General features: G+C 38.8%; 1 protein-coding gene and 1 non-coding gene across 2 annotated transcripts in view; both read left to right on the top strand.

Moving 5' to 3' along the window:
* Positions 1–24146, top strand: part of PCLO (piccolo presynaptic cytomatrix protein) — a 367625-nt gene that overhangs the window by 93363 nt on the left and 250116 nt on the right. The gene's annotated exons all lie outside the window — the stretch shown is intronic.
* Positions 5546–5710, top strand: LOC142457451 (U1 spliceosomal RNA). The gene has a single exon (XR_012786188.1). It is a non-coding gene; the product is annotated as a U1 spliceosomal RNA (small nuclear RNA).

The following is a 24146-nucleotide window of genomic DNA, read 5'->3' on the forward strand; positions in this document are numbered from 1 at the left end:
CAAAGGTGGAATGCCCAACAGGTACTTTTGTCCTAGTGGCTCTGTGTATTTTTCAAATCTTCTTTTGATGCATCCTGCATCATTCAATATTTTGCCCTTAAAAATCTTTCAATATTATCCCTGGTGACTTTTGTCACTAGTTCTTTCATTTTAAGATGTGTGATTGGGTTCTTCCTTTTTGGGTTTCTAACTAAGTTTTTGAGTACTTCATTATAATACTTTGCTCTGTCCTCTTGAACTGCTCTTTGAAGTTTATTGTCCAATGCCCAGTTCCTAATTGCTGCCATTTGTCTGAGCTACTCTGTGGTTAAGAATGTTTCAGAGTTTTTCTTTCCTTTCTTTACAACGGCGTTTTTTTCCCATCATGTATAAAGGTCTTGATGTCATTCCACAGTCTGCCAGTTCTGTCATGAATGTTCAGTGCATCAGATCCGTTGTCGAGATGGTCTCTGATTTCAGGTGGATGTCTTCAAGGTCCTATGTTGGCTCTCATGGCCTTGCTGTAATGTTTTCTCAGCTTCAACCTGAACTTAGGAGCATTTCAATGACTGTCCCAGAGTCACCCCTTGCCTCAATTTAGCAGCCGCTCTTGAACTTCTCCATCATCTCTTTCCACAGATGTTGTCAATCTGATTTCCAAAGACACCAAAAGAGAACACCCAAGCTGCACTTAAGACAAGGCCCCAGGAATTGCCAGAATGCCAGCTGAAATGTTGACATTTGTTGACAACAATACAGTTCCATTTTGTATTGTTGAAAAAAAGATATTTACCAGGAATAAATCCTTGGCCTTGCAAAATTCTGTCATGCCATCTTCAATTTTGTTTCTATCACCAAGGCCATGTTTTCCAACTATGGCTCCTTCCTCTTTGTTTCCAACTAGAAAAATCTATTAATAATTCAGAATGTGGATTATATAACATGCGAATGTAGGAAAATTGGATGTTGTAAAAATGGCATCTTTTATTGTCAAAAAGGACATTTCAAGATAGAGCCGTGGCTAATTTACAAAGCTGTGCTCTCCGCAGAAGCGGTGCGCAGCTTATCCCTTCTCTGTAGTCTCTTCTTGGTGTAGAGGCTTCACAGAACCTGTTCACTCTGGGTGACCCTGCTGCTACCTGGAACACCTGTGCCAGAGCTTCAGCATCACAAGCCGCCAGAGTACAACAGACGGACAGACAAGTGGTGTCAGTAATCCAACTACAATTTTTTAAGTTTCATTAACTCGTTCAAATGGTGTATCATAGACACAAACCTCCCTGCTACCACTCCCTACCAAAGCAAACTCAAAAGAAGCAAAATAATCTCTTTCTGAGAAGGAAAAAGTGGTATAAGTTCTCTGCCTTGGATGTTTGTTAAGGGATCTCAAGTAACCCAGTGAATTGATATATAGAGATTAACGTTTTAGAGAAAAGTTCTAGAAGCTGAGCAAAAGTAAGAGCGAGAAACTTAGAGGAGGAGGCCCTGGATTAGGACACCCAGTTCCTACGCTAGCCTTTCATTTTTTATGTTGTCCACAGCTCTTCATTGTGGTTTAAGTGAGAGTCTCTAGAACAAATTAAAAATCCATTCAAAAAAGTATAGATATTTTGTTTTTATAACATGAGTTGCAGTTTGCGAAGGGAGACTCCATGCTTCCCCCTTCCTCCCTGGGTCTCCTGAGACCATTCTTCATACCATGCTGCCTTTCTTATGTCCCAAGTTTTGGTTTGAGCGAGCGCTTTCTTTTCATTCTGGAAGGGTTCGATTATTGTGAAGCGTGGGGTCTTCACTTGTGTAATTGCTTATAGCCTGCCATTTGGCTGCATGGTGGTCCTGAAGGTGAGTTCAATCTCAGGTTGTCTGAAGGCCAGAGTCTCAGAGGTCCCATCAATCTCTGTCTGACCAGTAAGTCTGGCGGTCTTCTTTATTAGTTTGTTTTTTTACCCATGTTTTTCTTTCCTGCCGTCCAGGATCTTCTATGGTCCCTAACAGGGTACTTGCTAAGCACTAGCCTAGGTAGCCAGGCTTGTTCTGCTCTCAGAGTAGTGGAAGCCGTGGCTTCAGTGGTCCACCACTCTTGGGGCTTGTTGTGTCTTTGTGTCTTGGATTTTCTTTACTTTCCTCCCCTTGGTTGGGGATGTAGGTACACAGTTCTGTTAGTGTATTTCGTCTGTCCCAATCTAATGAAGCGATGGCTCTTTGCGAACTTCATCATGTATAGATTAGTCTTGATGAATTGCTATCATTTTGGTATCTGGATTGCTTATATTGCTGTCCATTCTTCCTGAAGTTATTCTGACACCTATCTTCCTTTGCTCGGTGGGCTGGGAGGTCTCCCTCTCTGCGTCAGGTTCTGCCTGGTGCTGCTGGTATTGCTCTTCCTGCCTCAGAGCTGCCCTGGATCAAGAAGGTTCCAAATTCAGGGACCGTGGGATCCTAGGAATCCAAACGATGTACACTGTTCCAGGCCCGTGTCTCTATGCCGGCAGTGCTCTTACTAGCCCTTGTTATGTACAACTGCACAGCCCTTATGGCAAGTCAACGAGATGGCTATTACTACTATTATTTTATAGAGTAGGAAACTGAGGTAAAGAATACTCCCTCATGTCATAGGTATAAATCCCTGACGTGTCCACACCAAATTTCTTCGTAGCATCCTACCCTTCCGATGTCCTGAGCTTTGGCTTTTCCATTTTCCTTCTGCCTTGACACGTTCCTCAGAATGTTTAGCTAGACCTTCTGACGCAACATATGTAATATAATTGGAAATGTAAAGAATTGCTTTTCATTATTTATATTCCAAGTTTAACAGAAATGTTAATCATCCAAAGAATGAGACAGCTAATACACTAAAAAGTACTTAAATAGGAAAGGCTTGAAAGTGAGTCTGGTGTTAGCCATCTAGAAGAGAGAGGGCAATAATAGCCCGAGAAAGTGGGAAGGACAAAGCCCGGTTGTCTTTGAAGCTAGGACTTTTGGTTGTTTCATCCTGTGTTATAGACATAACACACATGAGTATGTCAGGGTGTGTATGCATGTGAAAATGTGTTTGTATAATGGGTCCTTTAATGAGCAAGTTCTGAAAGTTCTATTACAGATTGGGGGAAATTTCAGTGACCCCGGGAAAGTAAAAGTTGTGAAAAACATTTCTTAAATCCAGTGACTGGAAGTCATTTGGTTCGAAACAAGTTTTCAATGGAGAATAGCTTTTAGATCTAGTAAATTGGAAATTTTCACAAAAAAACGTAAATTATCAAAGGGGGCTAAAAATCTTCAGGGGGAAAATATGTAGTAAAGAACATCCCCCTGGCCACTTCCATTCCAGGAATTTGAGTGCAGCAGACAGTATGCAATTTAAAAACAAATCCTCCGCCACTGCATACTGAAGGACAAATAGGAAACCAGCCAGGAGATTATGCAATTTACCGTTAGCCTTCGTTGTTGAAGATAGCTGCTCAAGGCCACATTGCATAACAGCAGACATATTTCCAACAGATTTCCACTGTAACTACTGAAGGTCAGATTTGCATTCATTTGTTTATCTAGGGAATAAGAGATACAAAGAAAATAGTCCCCATTTTTCTGTTATGTAATATAATTATAATTGTTATTAAAGCCTGGGTGAATTTATCTCAGATTTTTCATTTCACCCTTTACAAGGCTGAAGTTTAATAGTAGAGTCTACTTGTAATTAAATTGTGAATTCATGAGACAAGAAGGAAGTATATCTCTCTATGGGAATTTTCAACATTCATTTTAAAACCTAGAGAATAGTTGCCATTGTGTGCCCTCTTACCAGTATTGCAGCAAAGTGCTGTCCTGAGAACCTTTCAGCGAAATTGAAATAAACTTCTTTCACAGCAAGAGAGTCTATAAAGTAACAGTCTTTGTTCTTTAAAAATTAAAGTCTGCGAACTTCACAAGATTATATGCATCATTTTCTTAAAATAAATATATTATTTTGAATAAGGTTTTACTTACATAATCTTTTAGGAGAAAATGATAGCAAGAGATTATATAGCAAAATATTTATAGAAATTAAGAAAAACAAAGATGAAATAAAGTGTGCATGAACTATAGAAATTGATTTGTTTTATAAACTTTTATGCAATTTACAATTAAAAATAAAAATACATACACAAAAGAATAAGATCTGACACATATTAATGAAGCTAAGATGTCATATGTAAATGTTTTCTAAAGTAACATTTAGAAAATGATATGAGTAGACCTTTAAGAGAAACTGACCAGGAGGATTAGAAGAGGGTGAGGGAGAAAGGGGCAATCGATCACAAGGATCAATCTAGAACCCCCTTCCAGGAGGGCGAACAATGGCAAAATGGGTGAGGGGTGAACTAAGACGATGTGAGATATGAAAATAATAATCAATACCCTATCAAGGATTCATGAGGGAGGGCGGGTGGAGGAGGAAGAGGGAAAAATGGGGAGCTGATATCAGCGACTCAAGTTGGAGGAAAATGTTTTGAAAATGATGATGGCAGCATATGTACAAATGTGCTTGACACATGGATGAATGTATGGATTGTGATAAAAGATGGAAGAGCACCCCCATAAAAGTATTTAATACACTAAAAAATGGACTAGATTTGACTTCTGACTATACCACTCACATGTTCTATGAACTTGAACATGTTACTTAGTCACTGAAACATATATATTGATTTAGAATACAGATAATAACTACCATTTGCTTTCCTAAGTTTGTTGTAAGAATTATACTTAGACCGCAGTTATTAACTCTCATATTATCTGATATCCAGCATTTAGAACAGCGAGATTTCTTTAATCTGAGTTTTTTGCACATTAATGAAAAATTTGCGGCAGTAATGAATAGGATGGCGTGAGGTAAGAATAATGCAGATTGTTAAAGTTACGTGTCAACTTGTATGGGCTCTGATTATCAGTAGCTCACAATTAGGTAATGATATAGTCAACATCCATTTTGTCATCTGAGACGGTCATCTCTCATTTCTATATTATGTGTATTTTTACATAAAATCTAGATATTGGAAACTAACTAGGTTGACAAATGAAGAATGGGTGTAAAGGAAATATATAGTGTAAAACTAGTAACACTATACCTGAGATAGAAAAATTAATAAAACAGTCCATTCCATGTGGGGTTTTTTGCTTCTCAGCTAGATGTCTGCTTGTTTATCTTCAAGCCTTTAAGACCCCAGATGCTACATCTTTTGCTAGCCGGGCACCCCAAGTAAGAAGCACACCAGCCTATGTGATCATGAGGTGTCGATGGGATCAGGTATCAGGCATCAAATACACAGAACAAAAAATCTTATCAATGTGAATGAGGGGGAGTACGGAGTAGAGACCCAAAGTCCGTCTGTAGACAATTGGACATTCCCTTACAGAAGGGTCACAAAAAAGACTAGTCAGGGTGCAGTATAGCACCAATGAAACACAACTTTCGTCTAGTTCTTTAAAGCTTCCTCCCCAACCCCGCACTATCATGACCCCACTTCTGCCTTACAAATCTGGCTAGACCAGAGCATGTAAACTGGTACAGATAAGAGGTTGCAACACAATACTTACCTGGCAGGGGAGACACCATGATCATGAAGGTGGTTTTCCCAGGGGGAGGCTCACCCATTGCACTCGGGTGTGTGCTGACCCCTGCGATTTCCCCAAATGTGGGAAACTCGACTGCAAAATTTGTGGTAGTGGGGGACTGCGTCCGCGCTCTCCCCCGAATTTTCTTTAAAAAAAAAAAAAGAGTTTGCAACACAGGGAATTCAGGACAGATAAACCCCTCAGGACCAGTAGAGGGGGGATACCATTAGGGTAAGGGGAAGGTAGGGGTCGAGGGAAGGGGGAACCAATCACAATGATATACATATATCCCCCTCCTAGGGGAACTGGCAACAGAAAAGTGGGTGAAGGGAGACAACAGTCTATGTAAGACATGACAGTTTTTTTTTTAAATCAAGGCTTCATGAGGGAGAGAAGAAAACAAGGAAATTTAAAAGGAGCTAAAAAAATTAAATATGAAAGAACATAGTGAGATGACTTTTGGCTATAACAGTCCTTTCACCATGGAAAGGGGGAGTCTTCAACAAGCTTGCAAGCACATAAAGGTATCTGCCTCCAGAAATTGTAAATGAGTTACTTAGAAGAAGGCCAAAGTGGCTCAAAATGGTTCATTTCCATTTAATTTCTTTCTTGGAACCAAGCATTTTAAAGATGCTTAGAACAAGGTAATTTACTCACGATGATTTCCAGTGAAGGGACTGAGAAGCCTGAGACGCTGCACAGGGCAAGGCAATCCTATTCTGTGCTCCTGAAAGAACCCACCCTGCCTTCAAAGGGTTCCCGTGTGTGTTGGGGTGGGATCTGGGGGGGTGCCTTTAGCAAGGGATATTGTTTTCCTATCACGTCAACATCTCTCTAAAGGAGCCGGACTGTCCACCATATCTAAGGAAAAACAGACAAACTCCCATGCCTTTCATGTAGCACTCACTAGCCGTTTTTTAAAAACTGAATTTGAATGCTCCTAATGCTATTCATGTCTTTTAGAAACCCATTAGCTGGAATGTTTGCCTCTGTTTCCTCTTTTGTCCTCAGTCTGTGGACTCTGGACAGATTCATCTGTGTGAAGTGGAACACTAATCAATGAACAGCAAATCTTTGGGGAACATCTGTTATGTTCCAGTAACCAGATTAAATGTCTTAGACACATGACTTTCTTTTACATAAAAGAATTTTGCGTGGGAAAATGTTTTGTTCGCTTTGAGCTGACCTCAAGAACAAAGGTCAATAACCTGACATGAGAAGTACTAGCTCCTTTTCTCCCTCTACTGTGTTATCATTCTCACAGTCTGCCGCCAGTCCTGGGTTACATTCTCTAGCAAGTGTACTTTTCTACTCATATTTCTTTCTGTTCCTGTATCTTCTCACCGAATAGCATCACTTTACTAAGCCTTCCCTGACCCTTTCTTCTGGTATAGTTCATAACCATCTCTTTTATCTTTCTCCCATTATTTAACTAGAAACTCTCTTGTGCCAGGAAAACTCGTATAGAGAACATGTCTATTGAATTTTAATACTCTGCTATTCCCAGTGTAGAAGTTTTCTTCTGGAAGGTTCTCATTAATTTTCTTTGACTGAGTTCATTATATCAAACAATGCAAGGCATGGTCCTATGTGTGGTGATGTATATAAGAGATTATAAACAAAGTCTACATCCTTAAGTGATGTACGTTCTATCCATAATAGAAAATAGCAGAAATTGTGAAATATGTAACAGTCAAGTATGAATCTGGGTTTCAGGTCAAGACATTAAAAATTATTTCCATGTATAATGGACATAATATAAGTTTATTAATTTCCATGGGAAGGCAATACAGTCCATTGATTGTAAGAAGCTACTTCATGTCAAGAAGTTTCAGAAACTTCTTTGATAGTTCTCTCAATCAGTTAATTTTATTTTCTTCCTCTGTGGAGCTGAGATAATAAGAGCTCACTTAAGTTGGAAGGCTTAACTTGCCAAATGCATACAATAATTATGATAGAATCTGGCAAATAGTGCACAAAAACAGTATGTAGAAAATGTTAGATTCTATAAGGAATTTATAAATTTGTATCTATGTTATAGGTGAAAATTTGGATGCTGTGATAACATAAAATCTAATTTAGTGTTACAAAACTAATTTAGTGTTACAAAGCTAATGCATTAATTAGAATGGTGACCTATAGTTCTGAACAGGAACCCCGGGAGGGTAAAACTGTAGGGAAATACATGATGGGCCTTATAATAAAATTGTCAACAGATAAATGGGATCGAGGTGAGATGTCAAAGAATATCGGAAGTTTCGAGCTTGAACAGCATAAAACATGTGATAGCATAGGTTAAAGCTCGTATTATCTATGCAGAAGAGCAATATTTTTTAAAAGTGGACATTCCAAATTTTTACTGTATGATACATATGTGTATCATACTTCCGAATATTAGTATATAAATGCAAAAATATGTACATTATAAGATTTGTATTTCCTTTAAAATCCTTAATAAACTCCTGGTCTAATTTTACCTTTCCAGGGTACTGTATTGATTGATAGTTGTGTAATAAAAGATCATAGAAAGAACTATTTCAAAAGTGTAATGTACAGAATGGTCTTTTCACAGTTATACATGACTTAATGATACAAACATTGGTCAGCTTGTGATGTACCTAATATATCTTTGTCATATTCAATCAAAGGGATACAAAATTCAGAAAGCTTGTTAAATTCATATAAAATGGTGCAAGGAACCAGTGTGGGTTTAGTCTAGACGTGCACTTAGAAACTGTCGAGAGAAAGCTTTGCTTAATTGAGGCAGTTCTAAAACAATATGAAGAGGTTCCGTGGACAAGCCAAGATTAAAGCATGGTGGATTCAACAACAAATGAGCCTGCCTTTTTACTCACCCATGTATACAATCTCTAATTTACACCTGGTTCAATTTAAGACCAAAACAGTATAATCCCCAAGTTTTCTTAGACTTTTAAGCTCTGTAATTCTAAACACTATATCTCCCATTAGCATGAATTTTTAAATTTTGTGATAAAAGTAAGATTTTTTAAAAAATCTTTTTATTGGGGCTCATAAGGCTCTTATCACAATCTGTACATACATCAATTGAGCAAAGCACCCTTATACATTCATTGCACTCGTCACTCTCATAATTCACCTTCCAATTGGGTTCCTGGAATCAGTGGTGGGAGTGGCGACACCAGGAGGGAAGGGCATGTAGAAAGGGAGAACTGATCTCGGAGATCTATGTGTAACCTCCTCTCTGGGAGATTGGCAAGGGGGAGGCGGGTGAGGGGAGACGCCAGAGAGTGTAAGATAAGATATAATAATTATTTATAAACTATCAAGGGACCAGGGGTGGGATCGGGGAGGGAGGGGCTGGGGGGAAAAATTAAAAAAAAATAAAAGTAAGATTTTAAAGAAATATTGAGAATATATTTGTGGTTTCAAAAAGTTCATGAAAAAAATGTAATTAAAGGATAATGCGATTGATTCTTCCAGGAACTTTTTGACGCCCCCTCATACATATAAATTGGATGAGAGTACTTCTCTGGTTAAGGATCGAAATGACAATGCCCACTGAGTGATGGACAACTATCTAAGAGAAATGCACTTATCAACTTCATTCTATATAAATAACTATTGAATGACTGGAATCGCTTCTCTTTATATCTATTTAAGTCCAGCTATATGTAAAGCATGTACTTTCGTTTTCCCTCCCAGAATGTTTGCGTACAATCCAACCCTATGATTTGGGAACGCGTTCTTCATTTCCTGACATTTGCTGCAGGCGGAACGCATCCCATGGTGAATGTAGAATACACCCTCTTTGAGCACACGCACAATTCCTGTTAAAGCAGTCGTTCTCAGGTTTCACTGTGTTGAAGGATCTCAAGTCAGAATTGCAGAAGCGATGAATCATTATAAATATTAATGTCTAGTCCTTATTCAGTCAAGGCAGAAGGTCCAGAAACCTGCATTTTAAATCATCCAAAGAGCCTATAATTTGAAAAAGGACAAAGCAAAATCACTAAATTGCCTACATCAAGCAAACAAATTCAGGTTGTATCCTATTCCTAAATTCACTGTGGAATTTTTAATTTTTCTGACTACCCCAACCAAGAAGGAGATCTGACTCCCACGAACCAAGGCGATTGCCACCAGGTAAAGGGCAGACATGATTTCACATCGCAACTTCCTTTATCCTATTGTGGCACAACCGTCCCTCCCTAACATTGGTACTTCTCTGCTGGGTTCAATAATCTGCTGCAGGTGTAAGCAGGACTCAGAGACAATACTCACCCTTTGGGAGTGGGGGCCCTTAGGAACGTTAATAGGTTACCTTAAGCCAAGACCCAAAAGCATCAAAAGGGTAGAGTGTTTTTGTCCACAGCACCATCTCTTCTCAGCCAAGCCAGCAGCGATATTGCGCTCTGGTCCTCCACTGCTCAGCTTCATGTTCTCTTGGCCTCTGCCCTTTAAGGTGCATGTAACAAAGGTCCTTTGGCAATGATAGATGTCCAAAGGACACCCCACTGAGTAAGTCCGTCTTCTGCAGAAGGCACTGAGCTTTTCTGATTCCGTGGGACAGGAAAACCAATCCTCCATCTCGAAGTCTCGATGCTGTGGCCTCTGGGGCCCTGCGGCCACTGCTGCTTCACAGGGGCATCTTGCTCGTGTTCCGCTGGATGTTTTTAATTTTGATCATTTTGGAATTCTCTGTTCCTGCTTCTGAGATGGCTGTTTTATCTCCTGGAATAGAAATGCTGGCTGTTCCCTAAGTTAGAGGCTTCTATGCCTTATCGGCTGGTTTCCACTCAGTCTTTGGGTGAAAGTAACAGAAAGATAGAAGGGCCATACAAAATAACCACACCTCACTCTAGTTTTCTATGCTCTACTGTATTTAAAATCCCTGGAGCTGTGAAAATCATATCACATGTTCAGAACAGAAACGAGATATTTTCTCAGAGTGGCTTGAAAGGTTCCAGTGTTATTCTAATAAATAATGTATATTTAACCAGAATTTAAGTTTGAAATAAACATTTTACTTATCTTGAAATATCTCCTTGATTTTGCCAAGTCATTTTTCATTCTTGGGTACAATCAAAAGTAGAAATAAAATAAAAATTTTAGAGACCATGTATCTCCCCATGTGTTTATTTTTAAATATTAAGAATATATCTTCTTTTCTGGAGAATTTACAAAAATTGATATTTATACCTACATCACCTTTTATTCTACATTACAGCAAAATATCAACTTTGACAGATTTGGAGATGCCTGTATTTCAAAAACAGAGCCAAGCAGGATCTAATGAGGAGAGATTATCACAAAACACCCTCTTGTATCTTGTAGATGAAATATTGGGGTATGACATTAACTGACTATTTTTAGGTTGATGTTTTAAGTTAACATAGATTTTTCCTATGACTACTTTACTTCCTAAAATAATAAAAGGTCATCACCTTCGGGGCTGGGGTGGGTTTTATTTTTCACAAACCCTGTAGTCAGCATCTTCAAGTAAAGTCAATAGGAGTTGGGACAGAATATCACAGGTCATTAAGGATCTCGTTCTAGAAGTCTTCTGTAGGTACTTTCTCCTCCACCCTGCCCATCTGCCCAGCGGGAAGGAAGGTGTCTCACTTATTCCACAAACCATGTGCCCTTATGGGTTTTGAATTTATTTTTGGTGATAGTTGAGATAATAGGGTGTGTAGAAAGTGTTAATGTGATTATTAAAACATCCTCTTTCCCATATCTACAGAAAGATGATGGCATTCAAATAATGTTCAGAGTCTTTAGCAGATAGACTGTGATCATTTGGAGTTTGTAATTAGAATGATTTTGGTTTAATTTTTTCAGTAAGTGAAAATTCAGGATATCTCATTTCCAAATGAACTATGGAAGTGGAGATAGGGATGAATCTTTGGATTTGAATTTACTGTGCCACAATTATAACAGATAATTTTTATTTGAGCAAATATTCCTACCTAGGAGATGTGTCAACTAATTCAACAAGGATTAATTCAACAAACTTCCCAAGGAGAACATTGTTCCTTTTTGGCGGCGTTTCTTCCTTAATGTGCACTCGCCTTGCCAATTATTTGTAATAAAATTACACTCAATTTTGAGCCAATTGACCTTTGATTTATGCTGATGCGCTCTTATGGAAATTCTGACCTTGATGGTCCTATGTTGACCCTTTAATGCCTCTGTTTCTAACATCAAGCCTGAGTTGATTCATTGTTTCCTACTATAGAACTAATCTCTGTTTATCTTAGCTGATTTTGAAATAGCATTTAAAAGTTAGTTACTAGCAAAATGATTTCTTTCTTTTGTATGTCTAGTTATTATTAATTAAACAAATCAAATAGTACTGTAGCATTAAAACCATAAAAGTTAATTATATTTGAACATATATTATGACAATCCTTGAAAATATGGAGTAAAATCACTATTGTCAATGGGAACTTGGTTGGATTAGCAGTTTTAGGTGAGCTGTTTCACATTAGAACATTTCCAACACTCACTTGGTTTTGCAGTTCCTTTTTTGCTTAAGAAGTCTCTTAACAACTCTTCATTGCCTATGACAGAAAATGTTCTCTTGCTTTCATTGTTGAAATAATTTATTTTTATGGGAGCTTGCAAGTATTTGTTAGGAGCTTGGAATCATATAATATACCATGTTTCTCTATTGCAGTAATGACTGGAAACTCTAGACCGAAGTTTTAGCTCTTTGTCTGGTTCTAGAACTGATATTTATAGAACCCAGGGAGTTTAAGGCACTGAATAAAAGTTTCTATTTTTTATGGTTCCATAATGAAGATTCCAGAAGAATTATTTTCACTATACATCTACCTCTATTTCATTGATTATATAATGCATTTTTAATGTTTTGATATGTCTGAAGTCATAATGTAGCTTATAATTTTTTAAGATTTGTTTTCATTGTCTGGAGTACATAAAATGCTATCTTCTTAAAATGGATGCTATCATAGATTTAATTAAATAAAATATATGTCATTGAAGTATAGGAAAAACGAATCTAGAATTTAAGAGGACAGAGTTATTGAAAACTTGAAATGATCGAGTGCATTTAAAATAATTCTCACACTATGATGGATCTTCAAACAACACTGGAACATAACTCGATTTCTTGTTCTCTATGGATTTTATTCAAATATTTTCTCTGTCTTTCAATTACTATATCAAAATAATCTCTCTCCTAATTTCCCTTATTTTTACTTCTTCCATCCTCCTCCCTTGTATCTTTCTCTAGTTGTTAGATTATAGGTTCAGAATCAATGTCTTGATTTCAAATCGATTAACGTGCAACAAGAAAGCAAACTATTGCAGTCTTGTAATGGTTTGCAGAACTGGTGACATGAAGACATATGTCTGGGTAGGACGGTGATTTGGAGATGCTTGATCCATGTTTCAAAGGATAAGTAAAAATTATCAAATGAAAAAGTAGATCCATTGTGCATTAGGAGTAACGGGAGAATGCGGAATCTATGCAACACAAAAATGTATTGAAATTACTGAATAATTAATATAGTTGTGTTGTTTGCAGATGGGGTAACTCACATAGGAAAGTCAAATCACGAAGAGCCTCCTACACAGTACTATTGAAAAAGAGCTTTCTGTAGGACAATGTAAACTCTCCCAAAGATATATACATAGGTTATGATTTGTCTTTTAAAATTAATAATTCAAGCAGCCTCATGAAAGATGAATTGGAAGTGTGGAAGTTAAACTAAAATGAGAGACTTCAATTTGGAGAATTATGTGATAGAGTAGATGAGAGATGATTAATACTTAAATGAAAATGGAGGAGAAGGGTGAGAAATATTTAGATGGTAGAGTGGAAATGATTTGGTGACCAGTTCTCTATGTGGAATCAGGTTAGAGAGGAGTCAAGATCATTGCTCAGTAATGCTGACACAACGGGGATGGTGTCTGCTCTAAGGCTAGAAATAGAGGGCCACAATGAAGGGAGAGTGAGTGTAGAAGCAGAAGGGTAGGGAAATTTGTTTGGGCCCATGTTCATTTTCTGATCTCCTTAATCTATCCCAGGAGTACTTTATGGATCTGTGTTTGGAATAAAACCTATAAGTACATGGTGTGAAATAAATGGCAAGCATGATCTCCTTTAACTATAAGCATTTCTCTAAGAAGGACTGCTGTGTCCTCCATACCGATGCAAGTGACCGTTCAGAGAAATCAAGTACCACCTGAGTTAAAAGGACTAGAACGTCATCAGAATAGTATTGGAATCCAAATACTTCTGATTATAAAAGCCGCTACTCTCAGCATATAGAGCAGAGCAATGCTGAATGCCACTGGTCTGTCAGTTTCTCATGTTCTGGTCGCTTGTCCGATGCTGTGACACTGGAAACTGTCACCGGTAGCTCAAACGTCAGCAGGGTCTCCAGAGTGAACAAGCTTCAGCACAGCTTCCAGACGAAGAAAAGACTACAACGAAGGAATAAACCCAATACTTCTGAGGAACTGGACGCTGAAAACCAGACAAATAGCAGTGGAACACTGTCTGATACCCGGAAAACCTAATGTCTAGCAGCAGAGAAAAGGCCGCAACCAGCTCTCGGGTGAGAAGGCGCTCGAAATCTATTGAGAAAGTGGAGTCGACCGTTGTCAGTGAATGGAGCAAAGCTTGCGCTGACTTTCTTTGCTGACGGCGCAGCTCAGATGAAAAGAAGTAACTGTACGCATCCAAAGCAGGTGTCAGCAGGGACTGGGAAAGTTGCTGTTGCTCGTAGAACAGAGCATAGAAAAGCGAATAGAAGAAATGAAGTAGAAGGAGCCTGACTATGTCCGAGGGCAGCCCGAGGAGGGAGAGGGCTGTAAGGAAATGCACAAAGAAAGCCGGAAAGCGGAAAAGGAAGAAGATGCTCAGCATATCTCAGCTCTGGATAAAATACTGAATGATACAGAGAGCGTCCAAAGAAGATGGAGGGACCACAGAGTCAGTGTTCCAAAGAGAAATGGCTCGTAATCAGTGATCGTAAAAGGTACTATCCCATCAAGAACCAGTGATGCTGAAGGAAGAATTCCAATTAGAGAAGCACAAGGCTCCAGGAATTGATAGAATACCAGTCGCAATATTTCGACCAGCCGATGACACAGTGGAAGCATGCAAGCACATCTGGAAGCCGCCTACGTGGCCAGCTGACTGGCAGAGTCCCACACATATATCCACTCCAAAAAAGGTGACCCGCCAAGATGTGCAAGATGTGAAACAGTACAATAAATATCACAGGAAAGTCATGGTTGCTGAAGATCATTCAACAATGGTTGCAGTAGTAAATCGAAAGAGAGCTGCTAGAAATTCTATTAAGATTCAGAAAAGGACATGGAAAAAGGTATATCGTTGCTGACTGCAGGTAGATCTCAGCTTAAAGCAGAGACTACCCAAAAGATACTTACTGGGGTCTTATCAGCCATGCAGGGACATCCAGCTGTGCGAATCATTCCAAACTCTGGATAGCATTGAGTAGTACTGGAAATCTAGAACACTTCATGTCGCTCATGTGAAACCTGTATAGGAAACAAAAGGCAGTCGTTTTAACATAACAAAGCTTTGAAATCAAGAAAGGTGTCTGTCAAAGCATCTGCCAGGTGGTAGCCTTTCACTGTTCTTATTCAGTCTGTGTGCTTGCTGATCAAGTAAGCTGAGAAGGTGGGCCATACAAAGACCTCTGTATCAAGTTTGGAGGCAGGCTTAAGAACGTGTGACATGCAGGTGACAACTGTGCTTGCTGAAAGTGAGGAGGGTTGGAGCAACTGCAAGTGAAGATCAAGGCCTGCATCCTTCAGTCTGGATGAGAGCTCAATATAAAGGAAATAAAAATCGTCACAACTAGACCAATAGGAAACATCCTGATAAATGGAGAAAAGATTGAAATTGCCAAAGGTTTCATCCTGCTTGGACCTGCAGTCAATCCTCAAGGAAGCAGCTGTCAAGAAATGAAACAAGATCTGACAATGGGAAAATCTGCCGCAAAGACCTCTCTACAGCATTGCAACCCAGGATGTCCCTTTGAGGTCGAAGGTGTGCCTGACCCGAGTCATGGGACTTTGATTGCCTTCTATGCATGTGAATGTTGAAAATGGAATAATGGTGACTCAAAAAGAGTTGGTGGATCTGAATTATGTTGCTGGCCATGAAGTTTTAAGAATATATTTTAAAAATTGGGAAGAAATACAGCCAGACTGCTCCTTAGAATGAAGGGGCCTCATATGCTTTGGGCATGTGATCAGGAGAGATCAGTCCCTTAAGAAGGACATTATGCTTGGTAAACTGGAAGGTAAGATCCACATTGACTCGATAAGGTGACAGCAATAATGGCCCCAAATATAGAATAATGTTGCGGGTGGTGCATAAACAGGACATGTTTTATTCTGCTGTGCGTAGAGTCACTATGAATTGGAACTGACTTGAGGTTGACTAACCGCAGCTGTGAATGATAAGGAGCCTATCACCGAGGCCCCTGTGTACTGTGTAAGTGAAATCGTCTTCGGCCATTAAGCCTTCCCTGAGCCTTCCTGGACCAGAAGCACTGCCTGGGCAAGTCAAGGGGCTGTGAGACATCATACACTGGCCTGTTGAATGTGTCCACCAACTTTTGGAAGCTGCCTCCCATATGGTCAGAAAAAGGAAGATTTCTCAACTTTAGAGGAAATTAATTTTTTTTACATTTAGGGGGAAGACAAGAAGGATGAGGGCTAGAATTTTTGTTCCTTTTGTTAGCAATAAACTGAAGATATATATCTTAATTATTTATCACATTCATAATATACAATTCTTGTTTCATATTTTCAGACATGATGCACCCTTGTACAGTTCTTTGAAAGACCAGGGCATTTACCTTTCACCCACCAAACGTCTCATTATTCATGTCCCAGCAGCCAGTGTCTATCCAAACGCAGAGTGACCGAGCATTCTGAACATGTCTAATGCTCTCGTCACTCAAAGGTAAACTTGATAGCTCCAGGAGAGATGCAGAGAGTAAGGACTCAGAAACGACTGACTAAATCAGCCTCATCAAAATATAAAGGTTAGATTATTGCGGAAGATACTCAACCATGCCGAAACCATCTGCTCTAAGAATTTCCATGTGCAGAACACTTAATTTTCCCAATTGAGAAAAATATAAGATATAGGACATTTTCAAAATTAAATATCAATAAAGCACATGTTAAAATATTAAATAAGTGAGTTATTATGAGCTTAAAATTATCTTACCATTTTCATGTGAAAAATCAAAAGGGAGTCGCGGGATTTTTTTCACATGGTGCTCTTTAAATCCTGAGTCGGGTAAGAATAGAGTCTGGAGTCTGTAAAAGCTGTCATCAATAAAGGTCTCTCAGAATGTTTTACCAGGTCATAATTATACCTCCAAGAACATTCTGCCAACCAGCTACTTAGCTCTCTTCTTTAGGGAATACTGTTTTACTTTTTAAAAGAATGTTCAATGAATCTGTAAATTGCGTGCTATACTTGTGGGAAATTGAACAACAGGGAGAAAAATATAATTGTTTGAAAATCCTTGATGGTTTGTTGTCAGGTTTACCTGGGTGTGGACGAAAAACCACAGCTATCCTAAAGGGTAGTGGGCTTGGCTTCAGAGAAGATCCTTAGAAAAATTCAATGTGGCATTCGGTTTCAGATAGCCTGGAAAACTCAGCTAGAGCATATGCACTGACCTGGCCTTTTGTTCGTTAAATAGGAAGCAAAGTGCTGAACAAGTTTGTAAGAGTTGTGGGCACATATAATTTAGATTTTACATAAAGGACCAAATATATACTTATAAAGTATTAATATGTCAAGGGCATATATGAAATAGTGCTAAGTATATAGATTAGTTTCTAAAACCAATCATAGTCCAAGAAGGAAGGCATCACTCGACGTGGATTGACGTAGCAGGATTATTAACTTTGGTGCTAGACCTTAATTTTGGGACAAGATTTGGACATTGGTGTGGGTTTCATTTAAAATTGCTGCTTCTCACACCAACATCGGTCTCCGAAGGATTGTGAACCATGTAGTTCGAAGTCGGAGGGAATAGCAGAGCCTGAACTGTGAGATTCCAGTTTGCAGAAGCCTATGGATGGCGGTGGGAGGCCAAGATACAGTTGTGGGCTCTACAGAGGATAGACTTCTCCGGTGATTTCCCTCTCTCCATAATAGACAGACGGGAAGAAAGTGGTTTCTAACCAGAGTGCGCTGGAGAGATGACTATAAAAGTCAGCTGACTTGAACGGTTAAAACCTTGTCAGTTGATCCCACTTCTGATGCACGGTTTGGGCACGGAGTCCAGGCAGGAAAGGACTGTTTGGAAACTGAGTGTGGTAGCAATTGTACCATACTGCTTGATACAATTGAACTGTAAGACAATATGCTATATGTATTAACTGCCAATAAAAATCAAATAAAATCACTGTTTCTTACCAGGCTTTATCTAAGACAATTCTCTATGAATATAATTTTAGAGGGATGTTTGGGTGTGTTTTGCAAATTGGTGGATAAATTATTTGTTACAATCACAGCCTTTATACATAGACAAATGAGGGTTTAAAACATATCTGCTGTTTATCCATATGCTATGTTATATAAATTGTTTAAATGATCTAATTTTTATTTTTCTCATATATCTGAAGAGTGAAATAATTTTTCAAAGGATTTTGAGGATTAAATATGTTTATATTTGTCAAGCATTTATAATTATATACAGAAGAATAAACCCTCAGTGAAAGAAACTTGTTTACATTTCCACTTAAAAGTGCAGACTCAGGTAGATTATGCTTACGAGTAAGGTGGATTCTCTGTGGTACCCTGTGATTATCCTCAATGTGCAAACCAAGGGGAATGAACTTTGAACTCTATATGCAAATCAAACTGACTGTAGTACGTCGAGGGACCAGCGTCTTTTAAACTCACCAATACTTGTTTGGAATAGATAAGAAATAAACGAGTTCATTTTTATTATTTTGTTTTCTAATACTGTATTATATTTGACATACCAAATCAAAACCGACTGACAGTAAACTTACAGGACAGAGTAAAACTGCCTTTTAGAGTTTCCAAGACTAAATCTCTTTGTGAGGCGGGAGTTTCATCCTTCTCCGTCAGAGCTACGGGTAGTTTTGAACTCCTGACCTAGCAGTTAGCAGCTCAATACATCACCCCCTACACCACTAAAGCTCTTTATACACAGCATAAGATAAGAACTATATGTAATACTTCTTTAATAAAATAAATCAGTTTTAAGATATTAACCAGTGCTAGGTCTGTATATGTAAAGATTCATTTGTAGGTAGATAACAAACTATAAATTATTTGATGCTAAAAATATGATCAGATAAAGGCATATTACTTATTGACATTCTTTCTCGTGTAGTAACACTATTATCTGGCAATAAAATAATAAACATGATTTATGTAATATGAAATCCTCTTTACTATGCTTTCCTATATTTAGTGTCTAAGACACTATACCTAGCTGTCTAGACACTATACAATTTAAAATAAATAGGTATTTTATTTCTTGAATGCTACTTGTACAAGTTTATGGTCTGGTATTGATTTTTCTTGTTTTTAAAATAGTTGCTCCTGGAGCAAACATACTATCCTCTTATTGTTCCACATTTGTGAACATATTAAAACACAGAGTTGAAGAAAAGCAAAGGTAGTCAAAGCTCTGCTGTTTAAGAAGTAATTTTTCAGCCGTGGCAACGGAGCTATAAATTACAAATAGGTGTTATTTCCAGGGCCCTTTCTATAGGCAAATACCAGAACTTTGGGTCAGGATAGTGAAAGTGTGGTAAGAACTTTAAAGTTACAAAGAATTTGATATCAGGAGTGGGGTGTCGCTCTAACAGATTTCTAATATGTGGACACGGCTTTGTAATTACGGGATTAGTAGAGCTGGAAGAGTACTAACCAGCCTAAGGACAAAAGCTTTAATTTATGAAATTATGGATCACCAAGGAAATTATGGCCAAGACTCGGCAGAAGCCAGAGGAGCTGTGATCCCTGAGATGGCCTATTGGTAAAAGGTAGTTTCTTCACAGAAGAAATGGTGGCAACGGGACCAGGAGGCCCATGCACACACAGCATGAGCGGTGAACCATGAAGGAGGAAGGCTGAGTGCCTTTGGGCCAGGCGGCCAGCTCTCAGAGTAGAAGCCAGGCTGGCCTCTTCTAGAGACCAAGTGACCAGAAGCAGAAGCTGACGAGACATAGAACACGGAAAGCAGAGCTGTCTTGGGCAATGGCCTTGGGTTCCCACAAGGTGGGAAGCAGGGCCCCTGGGGTTCCCATTGAGAGAGCTGGAGTTTCTAAGGTTTCAAAGAGATGGGTGCTTTCCAAAGCTGAGGGAACAGTTACTGGTCCAATGTGTCTGTAGGTGGGGCTGATTGAGGGGCCTCTATCCAGTATCTAGAGATCATAGCTAACACTCAGAGGCTGGTGGACAAGACCATTTTCTGGATCGTCTCAAACAGAATTGTTTACACATCTTGACAGGTAATGTGAAACTGTTCTGCCTAAGTTTACATTTGCTTGACAGCTTTCCTTCCAATTGCTCTCATATACAATGGAAATGTCTATCGTGTGCCTCTTCCATTGTATTTGGAAGCCGGTAACTCTATTCTAGATTCACAGATGAAGAGACATTTTGTACCAGGTTGGAATTTGGACTTGGAAGACGTTGGGGATGATCTGATAGGCTGAAAGTGTTTAAGATGTGTCAAGGAAATGCTTTCTGGGAAGCCAAAAACTTAAATATGGATTGATCTGTGTTCCCAAAATATATGTCATCTTGACCGGTTCGTGATTATTAGTGGTTTAGCATTTATGTAATGATATATGAATCGTAACCAATTCAATGCCACCTAACAACAGCAACATATACTCACTCACTGTTCTTAATTCCATTATATTGAGATAAAGTCAATTAATATGGCCCTTCTAGACATAATTCCCTATGTTATATATCATAACTCGGTACTGTGTGCCGATGACTACGATCCCGTTTTTGAGGGTATGACTGCTGTCGGGTCGAGGGGAGGCTAAATCCTGACTTTAGCAGAGGGGGTGAAGCAAGCCACACCCTTACACCCTTTGCTTCCTTGGTGATATCTAAAAATTCTGGTTAACTGGAGGGTGTTACTTAAGACGCACCCTTCCTTTTCCTTGGTTCTACCAAAATACAACTACGCTGCCATCAAAGTCAATCCTTGATGTATAAGAGTGATCTAGGGCACAGAAAGAAATCGTAGGACAATTGAGAAGAATTTGTCAGAGATTTGTGAAGTGGCAGAGGCCACTGAGACCAGAAACACTATATGTTGTGGCACAGAGACCAAGCGGAGCAGCACCTCTGAGACCATGAGGTACCTTCTTCTCGTCGGTCTGACACAATAAACTTTGGGACAAAGCTAAAGGCAAAAGGTGGGATGGCTTCCTCACCCCTGGAGCAAAGGCCACGGGACCACATGGCTGAGAAGCATAGGACTGCTAATGGAGAGAGCATTACCTGCTGGCTCAGGAGCGGTGTTGCTGCAGAACAAGGCTGTATCCCTAGCGATGGCTGATCCTTATTTGTAGTAACCTATCAACATCCCCAATAAAGTCCCTTAATCACGGATATTGTGTGTGAGTTCTGTGTGCTCATTGAAATGGATTATCAACCCAACATAGATGTAGATGAATAGGCATGGGATTCATAGTTGGTATGAGAATAAGTAAAGAAGGATGAAGCATGGGAGTATGCCTGACCTCTGCCTCACATCCATAGGGAAGCTAGAGATCAGCTTGCCACCCCTGTTGCCATTTAACACACACAGACACACACACACACACACACACACATGGCACTAGATAAACGAGAAAAGGATTGTTACCATTTCGGTGACAAAAGACACACCTATATTATAATTTTGCTTAATAATGCTTGTCAACCACTCACATAGCAAATAGAAAACTAACATTTTCTTGAGCATCTGTTATCTGGAAGATACTAGCTGTTTACTGAACTTTCTTTCTGTTAGCAAATCCCTTCAAATTGAAATCATTGTGTTAATTTTATAAAAAGTCTTACATGTTCATGTTTTAGGGGTATTCAGGATTTGTGATGAAAAGTAAAAGAAAACCAAAAATAAAGACGACCCTTTCATGTTTCCAAGGAAAATCGCAAGGTTCTGATTTCTTTTCCATAGTTGAAAATAAAGCCACTAACTATTCATAGATTTGTATACAGTGAGTTTTCCTAACTACTTATTGCTTATCCCAAGCTTCTGGCCGGCTGGAATCCCAGCCTTCGTTGCCAGAAGCTTTGGGGGATCCATAGTTGCTGGGAGTCTGGTGTGTGGGACGCAAATGCAGAATGAGGACAATCCAAATGGTGCATGAAAGAACACCACTGAAATTCTCTGTTCATTTCCACTTTCGTGGTTATATAAGAAGTTGGCATAATACTTTTAGGTGTGAACATTTATATCTTTTTGGAGTGCAACAGGGTACACATAATCAAATGTTTGGTATATTTTTTTGCCTCTGACAATTTTGAAATAATTTCATTTTAAATCACTTTATTTTCACAATGTCCGCACATGTTCCTACAAGTAGAAGGTGAATTATGAGAATGACGAGTGCAACAAATGTATAAGGGTGCTTTGCTCAATTGATGTATGTACAGACTGTGATAAGAGCCTTATGAGCCCCAATAAAAAGATTAAAAAAAAGAAGAAGGAACAAAAACCCATCAGGCTTAGCCATGTGTTCAGTGTATGAGGAGACTTGAAAAGTTCAGTGAAAAATCTCTTTATATTTTAATTCAATTTTTGATGCCCCCTGGTGTGTTAGGCATTAGGCTGCTAATGGTGAGCTGGCAGTTCAAACCCACGAGTCACTTCTCAAGACGAAGATGAGGCTGCTTCCTCTGTAGGGTCTTAGAAACCCTGCATCGGGTCATTATGGGCCAGAATCAGTTCCGCAGCAGTGGGTTTGCTTGTGTGTTTTACTTTGCTTTGTGTTTCGGTTTTGTACGTATAAAAAGAATAAAGGGAATGAAGAGGAGAGACGATCACATTCACAGGTCCGTTTAATCTTATAAGGCCTTTGTCACAACCAGGAAAGGAGCGTTTCTGGTATCTGGTGTTCAGTGAGTAGACAGGGAACAGGGATGCTGCTAAGTGCCCTTGGAAACGTGTCCAGTACATTATAAAGAACCATCCAGTCCAAATTTTCTATAGCGCCAAGCTTGAGAAAGCTTTCGTTGAAAGAAGACCTTTGAACTACATTGATTATTTTGAGACCAATTAATTAAGAGTTATTCTTGTCATGATGATCTCTGGTTATAGTTTTGATTAAGCACCCGTAGTGCCGAGAAATATGCATTAATGGAAAGAAACTAGAAAATATGAGTTATTCTTTAAGTTTGTATGCTCAAATAACTTCAATAATATAATTGATTTAGTTTTGAACTGATATCACAAGCCTTGCCTTATGCTTCTCAATCAGAAGAGACCTAAGAGATCCCCTTTAAGACAAAGTTTAAAAAGGGTGTTTCAAAAGAACACCTATTTTAATTCAGAGCCATCTGTAGCATCATTGAAAATACTCATCTATCATACTGTGGAATGAATTCGCCTTCAATAATAAGAAATCTTAATTCCAAGAATATGCACTTACTGGGGTGTTGCTTTTTCTGCTCCTATTAAAGAAATGCAAGTCTTTGGAAGCCCTAGCTCACGCTCCTCTCTGAATCTCATTCAGACACACAGAATTCAAGTCAGTAGTATGCAATGATAAGTGTAGGTAAAGATCCCAAATATTTTTATTTCATTCGGAAATACAATTTTAGGAGCTAAAACTTATATTAAAAGTGGAATTGAATACTGTCATAAGCTGAATTGCACAATGGACATTTGATTGAAAACGGGATTGGCGTGTCACACCGTTGGCCGTCCTACTTTTATGATTCTAGAGTGACTTCATATTACAGGTTAAGATTTACTAGGGGAATGGATTAAAAACAAAATTAATGTTATTGCCAGCTATTTTTAAAGTTTGTAGTATGATTGCAAATGGCCAATAATAGCAAAATGTCATGGATAACAGAATATAACTTGGTTATGATTTTTTATATCACTGACCATGTTTTTTCGTATTAGAGCAAATAATTAGAAATGGAACTGATGTTTTATGAGAGTGTTTTTGACACATAGAATTTTTAATGGGCTCTGCTGCCATGGAAATCTGATGGGTGTAAGCCCATTTTAAATGGAGCCTTTGACAGCCCGTGGCCTATCAGCAGGAGGTGGAGCAGCAGGACTTTACTGTTGCTTTGGAGCCGGAAAGCGCAGGGTCTGTCCAGATATATGCTTTATCATTTGATATTCCCGAATCCTCTTTCTTTTTTGGCATCAAATTCATATTGGTCTCATTACTACCTAGGTCATTTCCTGTTTTTAAAGGATAGATTTTATTTTCTTTCTTTTATGCTTTGAAGTATGCTCCGCATCAGCATAGCGTTTGTGGTTTTGACTCCTTCTAAGAGAAAGAGCCATAAAATCAGAAGTTATAATTTG

Source organism: Tenrec ecaudatus, chromosome 9 (genome assembly GCF_050624435.1).
Source record: "Tenrec ecaudatus isolate mTenEca1 chromosome 9, mTenEca1.hap1, whole genome shotgun sequence".
In the NCBI taxonomy this organism is placed as follows: domain Eukaryota; kingdom Metazoa; phylum Chordata; class Mammalia; order Afrosoricida; family Tenrecidae; genus Tenrec; species Tenrec ecaudatus.